General features: G+C 43.3%; 1 non-coding gene across 1 annotated transcript; it reads left to right on the forward strand.

Annotated features, from left to right (window-relative positions):
* The first annotated feature begins 3798 nt into the window (after nt 1-3798).
* Nucleotides 3799-3872, forward strand: trnat-ugu (transfer RNA threonine (anticodon UGU)). The gene has a single exon. It is a non-coding gene; the product is annotated as a tRNA-Thr (tRNA).
* The last annotated feature ends 16303 nt before the right edge of the window (nt 3873-20175 follow it).

Genomic DNA, 20175 nt, shown 5'->3' on the forward strand with positions numbered 1-20175 from the left:
CAATCCAGTGAACCTTCTCTGAACTGCCTCCAATGCAAGTATATCCCTCCTTAAATAAGGAGACCAAAACTGTACACAGTACTCTAGGTGTGGTTTCACCAACACCCTGTACATTTGCAGCAAGACTTCTCTTCTTTTATACTCCATCCCCCTTGAAGTAAAGGGCAACATTCCATTTGCCTTCCTAATTATTTGCTCTACCTGCATGGTAACTTTTTATGATTCATGTACGAGGACACCCAGATCCTTCTATACCGCAGCATTCTGTAATCTCTCGCAATTTAAATAATATTTTGCTTTTCCATTCTTCTTACCAAAGTGGATAACCTCACATTTTCCCACATTATACTCTACCTGCCAAGTATTTGCCTGGGGTCGAGGAACCCTGGCAGAACCTAAACTGAGCATCGATGAGCAGATTATTGCTAAGTGTCTGGTGCTTGATAGCACTGTTGATGACATCTTCCATCACTTTGCTGATGATTGATAGGAGACTGATGGGGTGGTAATTGGTCAGATTGGATTTGTCCTGCTTTTGTTTTATGGAGTGGGCACACTTGGGCAATTTTCCACATTGTCGGGTAGATGCCTGTGTTGTCGCTCTACTGGAGCAGTGTGGCTGAGAGCACAGCTAGTTCTGGAGCACAAGTCTTCAGTACTAGAGCCGGGACGTTGTTAGGGCGTATTGTCGTTGCTGTATCGAGTGACTTCAGTTGTTTATTGCTGTCATGTGGAGTGAATCGAATTGGCTGAAGACTGGAAACTGTGATGCTGGGGACCTCAGGAGGCCGACATGAATCATCCACTGAGCAATTTCTGATGTAAGATGGTTGTAAATGATTTAGCTTTGGCTCCACCATAATTGAGGATGGGGATTTTTTGGAGCCTCCTCATCTGGTTAGTTATTTAATTGTCCACCATCATTCATCACTGGATGTGGCAGGACTAAGGACCTGTGATCTGATCATGAGGGAGATATCCATACATGGAGTGGTGGGATCTATGGAAAGTGATCCTGAAGAGGGTGTCCGAGCATGGAGTGGCGGGATCTGAGGAGAGTGATCCTGCCGAGTGTGTGCAAACCTGGAATGGAAGCTTTCTGTGGAGGTAAAGGAGAAGGCCATTCTGACCCAGTATTTTATAAAGGTTTATCATAACTTATTTGCTTTTACTATATGTCTCTATTAATAAAGCCAAGTGTCCTGTTTGCTCTTCGAAGCCTTTTCAAACCTTCTAAGATTGGTGTACATTGTCTCTCTGTTCTGGCACCCACATTAGAATTGTAACATTTCATTTATATGGCCTCTCCTTATTCTTTCTCCCAAATTGTATCTCTTCACAATTCTCTGTGTAAATTTTAACTGCCATGTGAAAGCCCATTTTACCAGTTTTTTTAAGCTCCCCTGAAGTGTGTTACAATCACTGGCACAGGATGAAATTCTCGAGCATTCTTTGATGCAATCTCCATGGAAAGAGCAATCTTACATGCGAGCTCGAATGTGAGATTTTGTGTGTTTAGTATCTTTTCTCATCCACCAATATAAGCACAAATCTGCCTCATAATGCACGGTCTAAGAATATGCCAAAGTTGCAATGTGGTGATAAATTCTTCATACCACAATGTACTCACCAACTGTTTCACTACTTTTCTGATTTCTGCTTCCAAATTTCTAGCTTGCCGTGATCTCTAGTGGCTTCGGGTTGAAATGTTCCTCCAACTTGGTGATGATTGTTTTGAATGGCACATCTTATGCCTTGATGGGAGCAGGAAGCTTTGTTAGCTGGTCATACACTTCCAGGCTAATTTCCATTGGCAAAATTGCTTTCTTGCCCTCAAGAATTGCCTTATTCTGAGTCTTGACCTCTGCACTTTCACCTTCAAATTCCAAAATGTTATTAGCTCTGAAAAACATGTCCATTCTTTCAATATATGAACTGAATGGTTCTCAAGCCCTCTCATAAGTTCCTCACCTTCCGATGTCTCCCATATGTGTGCAGCCATATTGTCCCAAATAAGCAATTTGAATCAGATGCACAGGAAGACCCTGCGGTATCTCATTCAACTGAAGAGACATTCTGTGGCCCAGGCTTCACACAATCCACCTAAAATCTCCACCATCCGAGCAGGTAGGTCATCAGGAGCTAGCTGATCCTGTTCACTGCAGTCCCTGCTGCTGTTTGCTGCCTATATTTACAGACATTTATCTCATCCTCATCACCATTTTCTCTAATATATTCAGGGGACATCAGCAGAGAAAATATGCACCAAGCGTGGCAAGTGCAAGGAATTGTTTATTTGCGTTATTATGTCATGCACATAATATACAAATACATTAAATGTGTGAATCATTTCTTGAGCACTTTTATACCAGATGTGTCTGAATAAATGGAACCCCGTCACAATAAACACTGTCACCTTCCAACGTTTAACGGAGAGGTTTGACGGCCTGATGTGAGTGATTCCCACATTAATGTGTTTCTGCAAAGTTCGGAGAAAGATGGAGATTTGAATAATTTGCAGGGAAATCTTTAAGCATATCTCCATGTTTCTCACTGACAAAGTTCTGCAAACACATGGATTCAGAAAGAACCTGAGTGCAAAATCAACAAAAATAAACACAGCCAGAGATACTTGCAATAACTTGTAGCTCAGGGAAAGTACATGATGTAATGGAAGTGATTTTGAAATTTTTTTGTGAAATTCTTTTTGAGGAATTCATCGTCAAACTTAATAAATGTCAGACCAGTTCTTTTTCAAGAGGGTACTGAAAGTATTAATTTGGCAACTATGTTTACTGGTTGTCACATGACTCAAGTTAAATGTCGAACAGAAACCCTTGGAACAGGGGGAAATGTGGACAGAGAAGTCAGTTGCGCCTCATGATTGGACAAACCCGGCAGCAAAATCACAAGCTTTCATTTGTAGCAGTCATTGTGTTTTACCTTCTGGAGTGAGCAGCTGATAAAGTTAGCCTGAAGAAGTGTCAAGGAAGGAGAGAAGATCACAACCTACGTTGTTTTGCAGCAAATCTTTAAAAGACCCTGAGAACTTCACTGTGTCAATTCATCTCTTCTCCTGTCTTTGAAGAAAGCCTGCTAAAATTAATTCTCAACACTGCCTCTAAAAAACTGTTCTAAAAGACCCTAGTGACCTGTCTCCGCATACTCAGAAGTTAGACTGTATGCCAGTTTTGGAACAACATATCTCATCTGCTGTTTTCTTCAGGAATGAACAAGCAATCAGCCCAAGTGTTGTTTTTGTCTTTAACAGAACACAGAATTGTAAAAAATAATTCTTTTTTTTTCAGTTAACCGGTGTATGTGTGTGTGTGTGTGTGTGGGGCTGTGGTAAGAAAGGGGCTTTAAATGTTGGTTAAGGTAAAAAGGGAACTTTTAAAATTTCTACCTGTGTATTTATGCTTTATTTCATGACTAGTTAAAACTTGTTCTGTAATAAACTGATAATTTTGCTGTTCATTAAAGAAAGCTGGTCAGTGTCTTCTATTCTGGGAAGAAAAGAGTACATGATTGACTGTTTCAGGAAGTGGGAAAAGTTAAAATATATGTTGTGACCTGTGGAGAAGTGGGATGAGAATATAGAGAAGGGAATGAAGAAGGGTCATTGACCTGAAACGTTAACTCTGCTTCTCTCTCCACAGATGCTGCCAGACCTGATGAGTATTTCCAGCGTTTCTTGTTTTTATTTGAGATTTCCAGCATCTGCTGGATTTTCCTTTGATATTGATATTATATGAGAATAAATAGTGCACTCCTCTGATATTAGTTGCACCAGTATCTGGCTCTGTAGCTTAGTTGGATAAAGCACCTGTCTTGTAAACAGGAGATCCTGGGTTCAATTCCCCGCAGAGCCTTGTTTCTCATTTGTGATGTATAAGTTACCTTGTCAATCACTTCCATCTGTGTCTTCGGAACTCTAAGTGAGAATTCAAATTACGTGATGAATTTTCGTCACAAGAGAAAACAGCCTTTGTGAAGGATGTGAGTTTGGAATGGCTGTTCCTCCTTGGACAGAAATTCAGTGCTGATATTTCAAAGGCAACTTCTTTGTTACAAATTTGTTCACAGTTGCATTCAACCTGGAAAACAGCTCGACATTGATGTCACTGAAGGAAAGTGTGACTGCGTTGTATTTTTCAGAGTGTTTGTGTTGTTATGTCTTGCTTGTGACTGAGACTGGGACATGACACAAGTGGGAGGGTTTATCTGAGGTTTGGAACATTTGTCAGTCAGGAACAAGAAAAGTCAAAGGAACCAAATAAGAAAACCTATGTCTCATGTGGTGACCGAGAAACGGTGAGAAGATATTAAACTTTGTTCTATTCAATACAGCAGTGTGAACATTGACCTTTCCTGCCTTTTATCAACAGTATTTGAAGTGTCTCGGTAACAATGTTCAGTGTCGATGAGAGTGGGGTCTGGGTGAGCAGCTGCTGAGTGTGACAGGGTCAGGACTAGATGCAGGAAGTTCTCTGACAGTCTCTCTCTCTCTCTCTCGCTGATGGGTTTGAGTTGATTTTCAACGGGCAGCTGTTGGTGTTTCGATAAATCAAGTTCCCTCCACCCATGTTTTTGGACAGACAGTGTAGTATAAGGATGGAAAGGGTTAATGCTGAAGACATTGGGATCAATCACTCCCACTGTCAAAGTGATGATGTAACAGTCACATGAGATGAGGTTTGGGAGGAGAGAGCAGCACCAAGGATGCTAGCTCAGGAGGCTTGATGAGTGTGTATATAGTATTGTGTAAATTAGAAAAGAGTTCTTAGTTCTTTCAGCAGGAAATGTGTCCCGAAAATATCGAGAAACTCACAATTTTATTATTCAGGAGTCGGAACACAAATATTAATTCCAAGTCACCGTTCTGGTTTCATTTAACAATAAAAGGTAAAGAATAATATTACTCACTGATTGAAATCCCCCAGTGAGGAGACAGTTAAACAGGTGATCTGTTGGGGCATCCTTCGATCCAACCTTTCTGTAGCATTTAATCTCCTTTTTGGTGAAATTCTCTGTTATATGCAACTTTTTTTTTTATCCAGCTTTGAGGGGCAAGTGAAAAAACTGAAAAAAGTGAGCAGTTCCATCATTTCTTTTCTTCCTTCTTCCCTTCTTTCCATCAGTTTCGCTTTTCTGTCTCAGATCAATATAGTGATGAGAATCCCAATTTAATCTGTTGTTTCTGGTGTTTTATCCATTCCAATCAGAATTTAACATTCCAATCAAATATATTTGTTAATCCACAGTGTCTCTCCATGTGTTTTATTCTGTTGTATTCTCTCACAGTCTGTTTTATGATCAATGTTACATCTCACTCTCTGTTCTGGTGAAGATCAGAAGCAGTGATATCTGTTTACACCATCCACCAAGTCGTCCTGAAGATGTGCCTCGCTGATCATGTGGAGTTAGGAACATAGGAACATAGGAGCAGGAGTCGGCCATTCAGCCCATCGAGCCTGCCCCACCATTCAATATGATCATGACTGATCATCCACTTCAATGCCCTTTTCCCCACACTTTCCTCATATTCCCTTATGTCATTTGTATTTCGAAATCTGTCAATCTCTGCTTTAAACATGCTCAACGACTGAGCTTCCACAGCCATCTGGGGTACAGAATTCCAAAGACTCACAACCCTCCGAGTAAAGAAATTTCTCCTCATCTCTGTCCCAAGGAGCTTCCCCCTTATTTTGAAGTTGAGCCCCTAGTTCTCGACTCCCCATCCAGATGAAATATCTTAGCTGCATCTAGGTTTCAATGAGATCACCTCTCATTCTTCGAAACTCTAGAGAATACAGCCCCATTTTCCCCAATCTCTCTTCATAGAACAGTCCCACCATCCCAGGAACAAGTCTGATGAACCTTCGTTGAACTCCCTCCATGGCAATAATATCCTTCCTAAGGTAAGGAGACCAAAACTGCACACAGTACTCCAAGTGCGGTCTAACCAAGGTTCTATACAATTGAAGCAAGAATTCACTACTCCTGTACTCGAATCCTCTTGTGATAAAAGCTAACATACTATTAGCCTTCCTAAGTGCTTGCTGCACCTGCATGTTAGCTGTCAGTGACTTATTGACATGGACACCCAGGTCACCCTTATATTCTATACCTCAGCTAATAAAGGAAAGGATTCCATATACCTGCTGAACCTCCTTATTGACCAGTCCTGCTACCTTCAGGGATCTGTGGACATTCACTCCAACGTCCCTCACTTCCTCTGCACCGTTCAGTGTTCTCCCATTAATTGTGTATTCCTTTGACTTTTTTGACCTCCCAAATGCATCACCTCACCTTTGTCCAATTTGAATTCCATTTACCACTTCTCTGCCCACCTGACCAGTCTATTGATATCTTCCTGCAGTATACAGCTATCCTCCTCCCTATCAACAACACGGACAATTTTTGTGTCATCTGCAACCATCTTGATTGTGCCCTCTACATTTATGTCCATATCATTAATATGTACCACAAAAAGCAGGGGACCTAGTTCTGAGCCCTGTGGAACACCAATGGAAACAGTCCTCCAGTTGCAAAAACACCCGTAACCAATTCCTTTTTGTTTCCTGCCACTGAACCAATTTTGTGTCCAGCTTGCTACATTCCCCTGGATCCCATGTGCTTTTTTTTTAACCAGTTTGCCATGTGGGACCTTGTCAAAAGTCTTGCTAAAATCCATGTAGATCAGATCAACTGCACTATCCTCATCAATCCTCCTTGTTACTTCTTCAAAAACATTCAATCAAGATAGTCAGACAGGAGCTTCCCTTAACAAATCCATGCTGACGATACTTGATTAATCTGTGCCTTTCTAAGTGACAGTTTATCCTGTCTCTCAGACTTAATTCCAATAATTCGCCCACTATTGCTGTTCGGCTGACTGGCCTTTAATTATTTGGTCGATCACTCGCTTCCTTTTTCAACAATGGTGCAATGTTAGCAATAAAAACAAAAAGTGCTGGACATACACAGCAGGTCTGGCAGCATCTGTGGAGAGAGAAACAAAGTTAACATTTCAGGTCAGTGACCTTTCATCAGAACAGAAACGTTAACTTTGCTTCTCTCTCCACAGTTGCTGCCAGATCTGCTGTGTATTTCCAATGCAACTAGTTTTTATTTCAGATTTGCAGCATCTGCAGAATTTTGCTTTTATTGCAGGGTTACGAGACCTCCAATCCTCTGACATAACACCCGTATCCAGTGAGGGATTGCAAACTGATGGTCAGACCTTCCACTATTTCCTCCCTGACATTTCATCCGGCCCTGATGATTTATCCACTTTCAAGGATGCTAATCCCATTTATACTTCTTCTCTCCCTCAGTTTATCATGTCCAATACTTCACACTCCTTCTCCTTAATTACAATATATGCATCACCCCTCATTTGTGAAGGCAGTAAAATATTCATTAATGAACATACCAACATCTTCCACCCTGACACATAGGTTACATTTTTAGGTCTTTGATGGGCCCTACTCTTTCCTCAGTTGCTTCTGACATAATGTATTGATGAAACATCTTTGGATTTGTTTTGATTTTGCTTGTCAATATTCTTTCATGATCTCTGTTTGTTCTTCATCGCTACTCCCAAATACCTCTAGTCATGTCAAAACACAACTTATCAGAAGGGGAATTTGAACCCACCCCTGCAGAGAGAATTGTGATCTGAATGAACCGTCTCAGACTGCTCGACCATCCTGACTACCCCATGTGTATGTTTAATGCTGACGAAATTATCCACTCATTGTGAAAGTATTTGTGAGATTGTGGAAATGTCTGGAAGAGGAAAGACCAACGGGAAAGCTCGGTCCAAGACCAGGTCTCGCTCCTCCCGGGCTGGACTGCAGTTCCTGATGGGCCGTGTTCACAGGCTCCTGAGAAAGGGTAACTATGCTGAGCGTGTCGGTGCCAGAGCCCAGGTCTATCTGGCTGCTGTGCTCGAGTATCTGACCGCAGAAATCCTCGAGCTGGGCGGTAACGCGGCCCGGGACAACAAGAAGACCTGCATCATCCCCAGACACCTACAGCTGGCCGTCCTCCATGACGAGGAGCTCAACAAGCTGCTGGGAGGGGTGACCATCGTTCATGGTAGCGTGCTGCCTAATATCCAGGCCGTGTTGCTGCCCAAGGAAACCAGCGCTCCGGGCACCAAAACCAAGTCAATCTGCCAGGATTTTTTCAAATACTCAAAGGCTCTTTTCAGAGCCACCCACAGTATCTGAAAGGGCTGATTACTGTCTGAAGTCTGCTGTACTCACACCTCTGTCTATCCCTCTTCATTTGGAACAACCAATGCTATCCTCCATTCCTTTCACCATTATGTGTGTAACTAGCTTCTCCTTATAGTCAGTCCAATATCAATGTACTAATGAAATGATCTGTGTCCGTGCTGGCAATTTCCATAGAATCATAGGAAAATTAGGGCACAGAAGGAGCCCATTCTGCCCATCGAGTTTGCTCTGGCCGAAAAAACTAGCCACCCAATCTATTCCCACCTTCCAACACCTGATCCGTAGACTTGCAGGTTACAGCACTTCAGGTGCATGTCCAGGTACTTTTAAATGAGTTGAGGGCTTCTGCCTCCACCACCATTCCTGGCAGCGAATTCCAGACACCCACCACCGTCTGGGTAAAAACGTTTCCCCTCATGTCCCCTCTAATCCTTCTACCAATCACCTTAAATCTGTGCCCCCTGGTAACTGACCTCCCCACCAGGGGAAACAGGTCCCTACTGTCCACTCTGTCTAGGCGCCTCATAATTTTGTACACCTCATTCAAGTCACACCTCAGACTCTTCTGTTCTAAGGATAACAACCCGAGTGGCTTCAATATTTGCTCTTAGCTGCAACTTTCAAGCCCTGGCAACGTTCTTGTAAATCCCCTCTGTACTCTCTCCAGAGCAATTATGTCCTTTCTGTAATGTGGTGACCAGAACTGTACGCAATACTCCAGCTGTGGCCGAACCGCCGTTTTATACAGTTCTTGCATTACATCCCTGCTTTTCTATTCTATACCTTGGCCAACAAAGGAAAGCATTCCATATGCCTTCTTCACCACTCTATCTACCTGTCCTGCCACTTTCAGGGACCTGTGGACATGCACTCCAAAGTCTCGCACTTCTTCTACCCCTCTCAATATCCTTCCTATAATGCGGTGACCATAACTGCACGCAATACTCCAGGTGCGGTCTCACCAGAGTTTTGTACAGCTGCAGCATGACCTCGTGGCTCCGAAACTCGATCCCCCTACTAATAAAAGCTAACACACCATATGCCTTCTTAACAGCCCTATTAACCTGGGTGGCAACTTTCAGGGATTTATGCACCTGGACACCAAGATCTCTCTGTTCATCTACACTACCAAGAATCTTCCCATTCGCCCAGTACTCTGCATTCCTGTTACTCCTTCCAAAGTGAATCACCTCGCACTTTTCCGCATTAAACTCCATTTGCCATCTCTCAGCCCAGCTCTGCAGCCTATCTATGTCCCTCTGAACCCTACAACATCCTTCGGCACTTTCCACAACTCCACCGACCTGAGTGCCATCCGCAAATTTACTAACCCACCCTTCGACACCCTCTTCCAGGTCATTTATAAAAATGACAAACTGCAGTGGCTCCAAAACAGATCCTTGCGGTACACCACTAGTAACTAAACTCCAGGATGAACATTTGCCTTCAACCACCACCCTCTGTCTTCTTTCAGCTAGCCAATTTCTGATCCAAAGCTCTAAATCACCTTCAACTCCATACTTCCGTATTTTCTGCAATAGCCTACCATGGGGAACCTTATCAAACGCCTTACTGAAATCCATATACACCACATCCACTGCTTTACCCTCATCCACCTGTTTGGTCACCTTCTCGAAAAACTCAATAAGGTTTGTGAGGCACGACATACCCGTCACAAAACCGTGCTGACTATCGATAATGAACTTATTCTTTTCAAGATGATTATACATCCTGTCTCTTATAACCTTTTCCAACATTTTACCCACAACCGAAGTAAGGCTCACAGGTCTATAACTACCAGGGCTGTCTCTACTCCCCTTTTTGAACAAGGGGACAACATTTGCTATCCTCCAGTCTTCCGGCACTATTCCTGTCGACAATGACGACATAAAGATCAAGGACAAAGGCTCTGCAATCTCCTCCCGAGCTTCCCAGAGAATCCTAGGATAAATCCGATCTGGCCCAGGGGACTTATCTATTTTCACACTTTCCAAAATTGCTAACACCTCCTCCTTGTGAACCTCAATCCCATCTAGCCTAGTAGCTTGAATCTCAGTATTCTCCTCGACAACATTTTCTTTCTCTACTGTAAATACTGACGCAAAATATTCATTTAACACTTCCCCGACCTCCTCTGATTCCACACACAACTTCCCACTACTGTCCTTGATTGGCCCTAATCTAACTCTCGTCATTCTTTTATTCCTGAAATACCTATAGAAAGCCTTAGGGTTTTCCCTGATCCTATCCGCCAATGACTTCTCGTGTCCTCTCCTTGCTCTTCTTTGCTCTCCCTTTAGATCCTTCCAGGCTAGCTTGTCACTCTCAAGCGCCCTAACTGAGCCTTCACGTCTCATCCTAACATAAGCCTTCTTCTTTCTCTTGACAAGCGCTTCAACTTCTTTAGTAAACCACGGCTCCCTTGCTCGACAACTTCCTCCCTGCCTGACAGGTACATACTTATCAAGGACACGCAGTAGCTGCTCCTTGAATAAGCTCCACATTTCGATTATTCCCATCCCCTGCAGTTTCCTTCCCCATCCTACGCATCCTAAATCTTGCCTAATCGCATCATAATTTCCTTTCCCCCAGCTATAATTTTTACCCTGCGGTATATACCTGTCCCTGCCCATCGATAAGGTAAACCTAACCGAAATGTGATCACTATCACCAAAGTGCTCACCTAAATCTAAATCTAACACCGAGCCGGGTTCATTACCCAGTACCAAATCCAATGTGGCATTGCCCCTGGTTGGCCTGTCTACATACTGTGTCTGAAAACCCTCCTGCACACACTGGACAAAAACTGACCCATCTAAAGTACTCGAACGACAGCATTTCCTGTCGATATTTGGAAAGTTAAAGTCCCCCAAAACAACTACCCTGTTACTCTCGCCCCTGTCGAGAATCATCTTCGCTATCCATTCCTCTACATCTCTGGAACTATTTGGAGGTCTATAAAAGACTCCCAACAAAGTGACCTCACCTCTCCTGTTTCTCACCTCGGCCCATACTACCTCAGTAGACGAGTCCTCAAACGTCCTTTCTGTCGCTAAAATAATCTCCTTGATTAACAATGCCACACCACCCCCCCTCTTGTACCATCTTCTCTGTTCTTACTGAAACATCTAAATCCCGTAACCGGCAACTTTTGCTCTTCACTTGTTTGAAATTGCAGCATGGGATCTTTTACATTCACCCAAACATGCAGACTAGGTCTTGGTTTAACATCACACCTGAAAGGCAGCACCTTCAACACCCTCAGTGCTGCACTGGAGTGTCAGCTGTGAAATCTGAACCCAGAAGCTTGTGATTTCGAGGTGTGTGTGACCAACTGAGCCACAGCTTTTACCTGAGTCTCAATGCTTCTGCCAACAGTTTCTCTCTATCGGGTCTGTCACGACCCCTCATGATACTGAACACCTCTATCAAATCTCCTCTCTAAGGAGAACAACCCCAGCTTCTCCAATCTATCCACATAACTGAAATCCTAACCACACGTTGCAGAAAGGAATTTTTCCTCATGTTCCTTCTGGTTTTGTGAGTCACCTTAAATCTGTAACTTTCGTTATGGACCGTTCAGCAGTTAGAAACAGTTCTTCAGTATTTACTCCACCTCAAACCTTCAAGGAAGCTCTGTAAAGTAACTGAAAATCAAGTTGTCAGAAGTGGGATTTAAACACATGCCTCCAGTGAAAGCTGCAACCTGAACAGAGAAGCTGAAACCGCTCAGTCACCTCAACTGTTCAGACCTTTTTGACCTCGTCATCACTTCTGTACTTTGAAGGTTCACTCAGTTCCAGTAACTTGTTCAATGTTACTGGAATGCTCAGTGACTGGGATATTAACTCCCCCGGGTTTTCCTGAGCTTGTTCTCGGTGTATGGGGATGTTTGTCCTGGGCCGTGGAATCTTGCATGCCTGTAATGGACATTAACCCACTGATTGAATCTGTATTCACTGCTTTCTTCTGGTGCTGGGTAATTGCAGAGTGTGGGGCCGGATTGTTGCTGCTTGTCCCGGCCTCACTCACTCTGGGAAAGAGTAAATAATTGATGCATCTGTTTCTGTATCTGAAATGTGACTTCGATCTGCTGTTTTTAACCGAGGCAGAGGACTGGAGGATACGTTGATAAACTCTCACTAATCAACTGCAAACAGTCAGCATGTGTAACTTTGAGCAGCGCTTTCTGCACCGTCAGGGCTGGAAAGTTGAGGGAGGGAGAGACAATGTCAGTATCTGAGTGTACACAGCACTGTGCAAAGAAAGAGCCAATATACCGGGGCTGAGACAAAGTGTATCTTTTCACATTTAATAACAATAATATCCGGAGTCAGGAACTGAAAAGGATGAAAAACCGAATAGCAAGGGCAAAAGTAAGAATGCTAAGCAATTATAGATTAGCTGATAAGCTTTTACTGTGTTACCTGGTCGTCTACTGTTTTATATTCAATGCTTTCTCCACAGTGGCCAGGGAATGGTTTCTTCTCAAGGGATGAATATTAACAAAACTTCGTAGAATTAAAATCTTTTAAAATTAATTCCATGGAGCTAATGGGGAAAAGTCAAATAACTGCATCAATTATAGGAGAGTTGGTTGGTGATGACGTGGATGTGTCTGCAGTGTGCAGGACCAGACTGTTTCTATAGATTCACAATGAATGTTCCACCCTATGTTTGCAACAGTAAAACTGATAGTGGACAATGGCTATTCTGGTTGCAGCAACTTGAAGATTTAACTCATTGACACCCTGCTTTAGGGGAATTTAGAAAGCACAACATGCAGCTCTGTCAGTTAGTGTGCTTGTTTGTTCACCCACAATTTGTTGGTTTAAACACAAAAAAGGATGAGGCTTTATTAACTTAAACTCTTCTGCATCTGCTGTATTAGTCTTGCTGTTGATTCTTCAAAGATAAGATTAATCACGTCTTTCTTTGTGAAATCCATGCTGACTGTGCTTTATTATATTTTCATTTTCATATGTATTTTCTACTTTTGGGAATTATTGTCCTTTTTATTGATTTTATTTTTATTTATTGCCCATCCCTAATTCGCTGGAGAAAGTGGTGGTGAGCTGCCTTCTTGAACCACTGCAGTCGATGTGATGCTGTTCGGAAGGGAGTTCCAGGATTTTGACCCAGCAACAGTAAGGGAACAGTGATATGTTTCCAATTCAGGATTTTGTATGACTTAGAGGGGAACTTGCAGGTGGTGGTGTTCCCATGCATCTGCTGCCCTTGTCCTTCTAGGTAGTAGAAGTCACGGGTTTGGAAGGTGCTGTCTAAGGAGGCCTGCTGCCTTGCTGCAGTGCATCTTACGGATGGTGCACACTGCTACCACAGTGCATCGGTGATGGAGAGAGTGAATATTGTGAATGAGGTGCCAATCAAGTGGGCTGCTTTGTCCCAGATGGCGTTGAGCTTCTGAAGTGTTGTTGGAGCCGCACCTATCCAGGCAAGTGGAGAGTATTCCATCACACTCCTGACTTGTGCCTTGTAGACAGTGGACAGGCTTTGGGGATTCAGGAGGTGAGTTACTCGCCGCAGGATTCCTAGTCTCTGACCTGCTCTTGAAGCCATGATATTTATATGGCTACTGCAGTTCATTTTCTGGTCAATGGTAACCCCCAGGAAGTTGATAGTGGGAGATTCAGCAAACGTAATGCTGTTGAACGTCAAGGGGAGATGGTTAGATTCTCTCTTGTTTGAGATGGTCTTTGCCTGGCACTTGTGTGACTCGAATGTGAAATATCCTTATTGTGGGGTATTGTATTGTACTGTACAGTGATAACACTTGGAAAGTCCTTCATTGGCTGTAAAAGGCTTTACAAAGTCCTGTGGTCGTGAAATGCATGTGTTGCTTTTTCCATTGTTATCAGTGTCATTTTGATCAAAAGATAGGATTCGTGAGCACAAAGTTTAAATCAATGTTGATTCAAATAATGTAAAAGCATCCATATTTTTGCACCATACTTAATAATCACCATCTTCCCATCCTTACAGAGTACAATGTCTTTGACCCTGAAATTGATTCCACAATCTCAGTCCCGAAGACAATTTCAGCCCAGTTCTGATGTAAGATCACAGATCTGAAACGTTAACTCTGTTTCTCTCTCCACAGATGCTGCCAGACCTGCTGAGTATTTCCAGCATTTTCTGTTTTTATTTCAGATTTCCAGTATCTGCAGTAATTTGCTCCTGTGTTACTTTGAAAGTTAAAACTGACCCACCTGTCTACAATTCACACTGGGGTCTCCCATGAAATGATTCTGTCTAATGTTGATGTAAGGAATACAGACTCCGAGCACGAAGCTTCCTGTGGGGAATTGGGGATATGAAAACCAGCAGACTCTGCAGGAATTTCCACTGGGAGCACAAATTCACAAAATCTACCTATTATATTTCGAGTCATTTTGATTGTCCTTCTTGAAAATTATTTTGAAACAATTTAAACATCAACCCACAGCTCCATGACTTGGTCAATTGTGAGGTCATCCTCTGACAGGTCATGTGACAGCTGGAGCCACAGGACATCAGAACCAGATTTGTGACTGGATTAAAACCGGGAATCCTGTCATAATGGCTTTTCAAATAAAGCTGTTGCTGTTTGAAAACACAGAAGTTAAACTTTCTGCCTGACCATGAGGGGAGCTAGGGAGAAATTTACAAAACTCAATCCTTCAACAAAATAGTTCGAAAACCATTAATACAGAAATCATGTGAGGATTCATATGCAGTAGAGAAACAAGCAGAATACAGAAAGTACAGAGGAGAGCTGAAAAAGGAAATGAGATCAGCAAAGAATGTATGAGAAAAGATCAGCAGGTCACATAACTGGGATCACTGAAGTCTTTTACCAACATATGGACAGTCAAAGAAAGGGTGGGTCAATTAGGAGATCCTGTGGAGGCAGAGGGTGTGACTGAGGTACTAATTAAGTACATTTCATCTGTCATCACAAAACAAGCAGATTGTGAAAATGTCACAGTAAAGGAGGAGGTTGTGGAGAAATTGGACGGGATGAAAATAGATAAAGAGGAGATAATTACAAGGTTAGCAGTGCTCACAGTAGAAAAGTATACCCGGTCTGGATGGGCTGCATCCTGCGTTGCTGAGGGAAGTGAGGGTGGAAATAGCGGAGACTTGAGCCACAATCTTTCAATCCTCCTTTCTATGGGAATGATGCCAGAGGACTGGAGGATGCAGGTAAGCTTAGGTAGTTCGATCTCAGTTTAACTTGACCATTTTTATAATGTATCTGTTGTAATAACTAATAAGGTCAAGGAAGCCATTTTACAATTAACACATGACCGAAGGAGCCATTTTTTGTTCAGTACTAACATTTATATCCTGTATAATTAATGAGTAGCTACCCAACATGAAACAGATGTTTGTAAAGGTAATGAACCTTGATTGAGTTATAAATAATGAATCAATTATCATTTTAGAGAGAATGGGTTTTCATTTAACGTTAGTTCAATCTAATCACTGTGAGTTTCTGTGTCTGTGTGGGAAAGGGCAGTTTCAGCGAAACGTATTCAAACAATGGACCTTTCTAGGACACCTGATAAAACCCATGGTATGTTACATCGTGACCTTCAAGAGTCTCGATTTAATGAATAGGAAACTTGTTTCAGATCAGATTGGGAGACAGTGTGAAACCACTCCATTGTACTCATGTCTGAGATTCTGAGGACAGGTGACTGTTAGTGGAAGACATCATTCAGAACTTATTAAATGTACTTAGCAACAGCTTGGACCAAATATTATTTCACAAGGTGGTGTGATGGCAATCCAGGGGTTAAAAGTAGGGATTTTGTAAGGTTTCAGTGTGCAGGAACACTGGAAGATCTCAGGGGTAAAGGCTCAGATCATCAACCAAGTTCTCCACCTGATGTGGGATCTAGGCTGGACAAAGAGGACCGTGACACTCTGAGACCAAGTTCGACCAGTCCACACACCTGCTGGAGCAGTAAAGTTATATTGTCCAAGTTTGTTAAGATAATTTTGCTTTCAATTATTAAGCACTATTTTACTCTCAATAAAAGTTCTGGACTTACTAATCAAGTATCCTGTTGCTTTAATTGGTTAAAGTCATTCCCAAAGAGATTGTCCACAATAGACTTTTCAGAATTAAAAGATAAGTCCGCAAGGATTGCTAATTTTACAGCCCTGTTTAAAAAGAGTGATAAACCCAGCAACTACAGACCAGTTAGTCTAATGTCAGTGGTGGGAAAACTTTTAGAGACAAATATCCAAGCGAAAAATAACTGTCACTTGGTAGAACCTGGCCTAATAAATGACAGCCAGTACAGATTAGTTAACAGAAGATTGAGTCTGAAATAATTAATTAATTTATTTGATGAAGTTTCAGAGAGAGTTGACCAGGGTGGTGAGGTTGATGGTGTGTGTCTGGACTTCATAATTGTGTTTGAAAAAGTACCATAAAATAGACTTGTTAACAAAATTCGAGCAGATGGGATTAAAGGGGCAGTGGCAGCGTAGATACAAAATTGGCTGAGGGACAGAAAGCATAAAGTAGGGTGAATGCTTGTTTTTCAGAATGGAGGGACTAATCCAGTAATGTCACTGTTGTTGCAGTATGTGCAGTGTCTGACCCTGAGCTGTCCGAGGGAGGGGGCTGTTTGTGATGTTCCTGTGGGGTGCATTATCATCAGGGTCTCTCTCTGACCTGTCACAGGGATGGGGCAGTGTGTGATATCCTTGTGCATGTCATGCAGGCCCACTGGCGTGTGGTTCCATCCTGATGCCAAGAAACAGAGCCCCAGCTATGGGCAAAAAGTCTCACTTCCCTGTGGATGTCTTGAGAGAGAAGAAGGCTGAGGAAGTAAACATATACAGTAAATCCGGAGTGGAGTCCCTTAGGCAGTTACCTGTTACTTATCAGGTAGTTTTCCAGCAACTCCTGCAGCAGAGCAAAACCAAACTGTTACTGTTTCTTTCCTTTCCTTTGGACAATTCTAGCAATGCTGAGAGGGTGTCCTGATGCTCAGTGTCTCCATACAATTTGCCCAGGCCTGTGCCCTGGAGAGGACACTCCAGCTTTGTGGTTAAACATTAGCACAACACGGGAATGAACAGTTACTGATTGTAAGCTCTCACTCAATTGGTGGAGAGTATGAGCACCAGGGGTTACTTCTGACAGAGGGAGAGATCATCATGTCTCATTGGATAGCTACCACCCACTCTGTTAACTGCTGTCCTGCCACGACCTACTTGCTTCAATGGGTGCTTGGAGCTTAGAGAGTCATCTCTCAACAGGCGGTTCGATAATCTATGCACCAGGCAAGACAAACTTAACAAAGAAGACACCAGTCCTTCGCATCGCAATCTGGAATGTAAGGACCATGTGTCCTGGCCTTACTGACAACCTTCTGCAGGTTGCTGACACACACAAGACAGCTGTGATGAACAAAGAACTCACAAGGCTCAATGTGGACATTGCTGTGCTGCAAGAAACTAGACTCGTTCAATGCGGATCCCTCAAAGAGAAACACTACACCTTCTTCTGGCAGGGGAAAGCCCAAGAGGCAACTCGTAGGTTTCACAGTAAAAAACACGCTCCATGCGATGAGTGAACCACCCACAGTAGGCTCAGAGAGACTTCATACTCTTCACTTGACAACAAGCGCGGGCCCAGTTAATCTCATGTGCATCTATGTCCCGACACTCACCTCCAACCCAGATGTCAAGGATCAATTCTATGAGACACTTGACGCAGCCATCAGTAGAATTCCCAGCACTGAGGGATTGTATCTTCTAGGAGATTTCAACGCAAGTGTGGGTACTGACTATAGCTTGGCCAATGAGCATGGGGCACCAGGGGATTGGCAAGATGATCAAAAATGGACAGAGGTTGCTGGGTCTATGCTGTCACCATGGACTCTGTGTGACAAACAGCTACTTCCAGTTCAAGCTGTGCCACAAGGTGTCCTGGAGCCATCCAAGATCACGCCACTGGCACCAGCTAGAACTTAACATCACCAGATGTACCACCCTCAGCAGTGTCCTCATCACTCACAGCTATCACAGCGCTGTCTGTGACACTGACCACACCCTGGTGCTTAGCAAAGTCAGGCTTCAGCCAAGGAAGCTTCACCCATCCAAGAAGAATGGTCCTTCATGGATCAACACTTGCCGAACCACTGATCCAGAAAGGACCCAGGAGTTCCTCAACATCATTGATCAGGCTCTTTCAGAAATCACCCAAGGCCTCAGTGCGGTGTCAAAGTGGAATCATCTGCACGCCACCATCTAGAACTCAGCACGGGAAAAGAGATGGGAGGAATGCTGACTGGTTTGAGGCTTATTGGACTGAAATGGAGTCAGTTACTATAACTAAGAAGAGAGCCCTCATGAACTACAAACCAGTCCCCAGCAAACAAACTCTAGACACTCTCAGAACTACCAGAAACAAGTCTCTGCGGACTGCTCGGCACTGCACCAATCAATACTGGTTAAAACACTGCAACAGTATTCAATCTGCCACTGAATCTGGGGAATGGTAGAGGGACATATGAAGGAATTCAACACACCAAGGTTCCTTAGACAGCACCTTCCATACCCGCAACCTCTACCAACTAGAAGGGCAAAGGCAGCAAATTCATGGGAACACCACCACCAGCAAGTTCCCCTCCAAGCCACACACTATAGTGACTTTGAGCTATATCACCTTTCCTTCACTGTCGCTGTGTCAAATCCTGCAACTCCCTTCCTAACAGCACTGTGGGTGTCCCTACCTCACATAGACTGATAGACTGCAGCGGTTCAAGAAGGCAGCTCACCATCACCTTCTCATGGGAAATGAGGGATGGGCAATAAATGCTGGCTTAGCCAGTGATGACCACATCACATGAATGAATAAAAAAAAAATTATGAAAGCAACCGGCCCAGCAGTAAATAAGTCAGCACCTTTGAAGACAAAGAAATGGACAATCATCACTGAACCTAACAAGCAGATGGAAAGGTGAGTGGAGCATTACCTTGAACTCTACAGAACGGAGAACATTGTCATTGAGTAGCTCTCAGCACCATTCCAGACTTCCCTGTCATGGAGGAGTTGGACAGTGAATCCACTATAATAGAGCTCAACAACGCCATTAACCGTCTTGCCAGTGATAAAGCCCCGGGAAATGATGGTATTCCACCTGGAATCATCAAATGTTGAAAAGTGGCACAGTTGTAGCATCTCCATGAACTTCTGTGTCTCTGTTGGAAGGAGAGATCTGCGCCTGAAAACATGCGTGATGCAAACATTGTCACCTTGTACAAAAATATAGGAATCACAGTGACTGCAGCAATTACCGAGGCATCTCCTTGCTAAGTATTGTGGGGAAGATCTTTGCTCACATTTCTCTGACCAGTTTGCAGACCCTGGCATCACACATCTATCCTGAGTCTCAGTGCAGCTTCAGAGCTGGTAGATCGACAGTCGACATGATTGTCTCACTTCGACAGTTCCAGGAGAAGTACTGTGAACAGTACAGACCACTCTTCATTGTCTTAATAGACATCAACAAGGCCTTTGATCTTGTCAGCAGAGACGGACTCTTCAAGCTGCGATGGAACATCGGCTGCCCTCCTGAACTCTTGGGCATCATCTCTTCTTTCCACGAGAACATGCACAGTTCCATCAGTTACCATGGAGCAACATCAGATGCTTTCAAGATCAGCAGTGGGGTAAAGCAGGGCTGTGTCCTGGTGACAACTCTCTAAGAAACAGAGGAACATAGGAGGAGGCCATTTAGCCCGTCGAGCCTGCTCTGCCATTCAATTAGATCATGGCTGATCATCTGCCTCAACGCCCCTTTCCCATGCTATCCCCATATCCCTTGATGTCATGAGTATCAAGGTTTCTATCAATTTCTGTCTTGAACATGCTCAATGATTGAGCTGCCACAGACCC

The sequence above is a fragment of the Heterodontus francisci genome, chromosome 50 (assembly GCF_036365525.1).
Source record: "Heterodontus francisci isolate sHetFra1 chromosome 50, sHetFra1.hap1, whole genome shotgun sequence".
Classification (NCBI taxonomy): Eukaryota; Metazoa; Chordata; class Chondrichthyes; order Heterodontiformes; family Heterodontidae; genus Heterodontus; species Heterodontus francisci.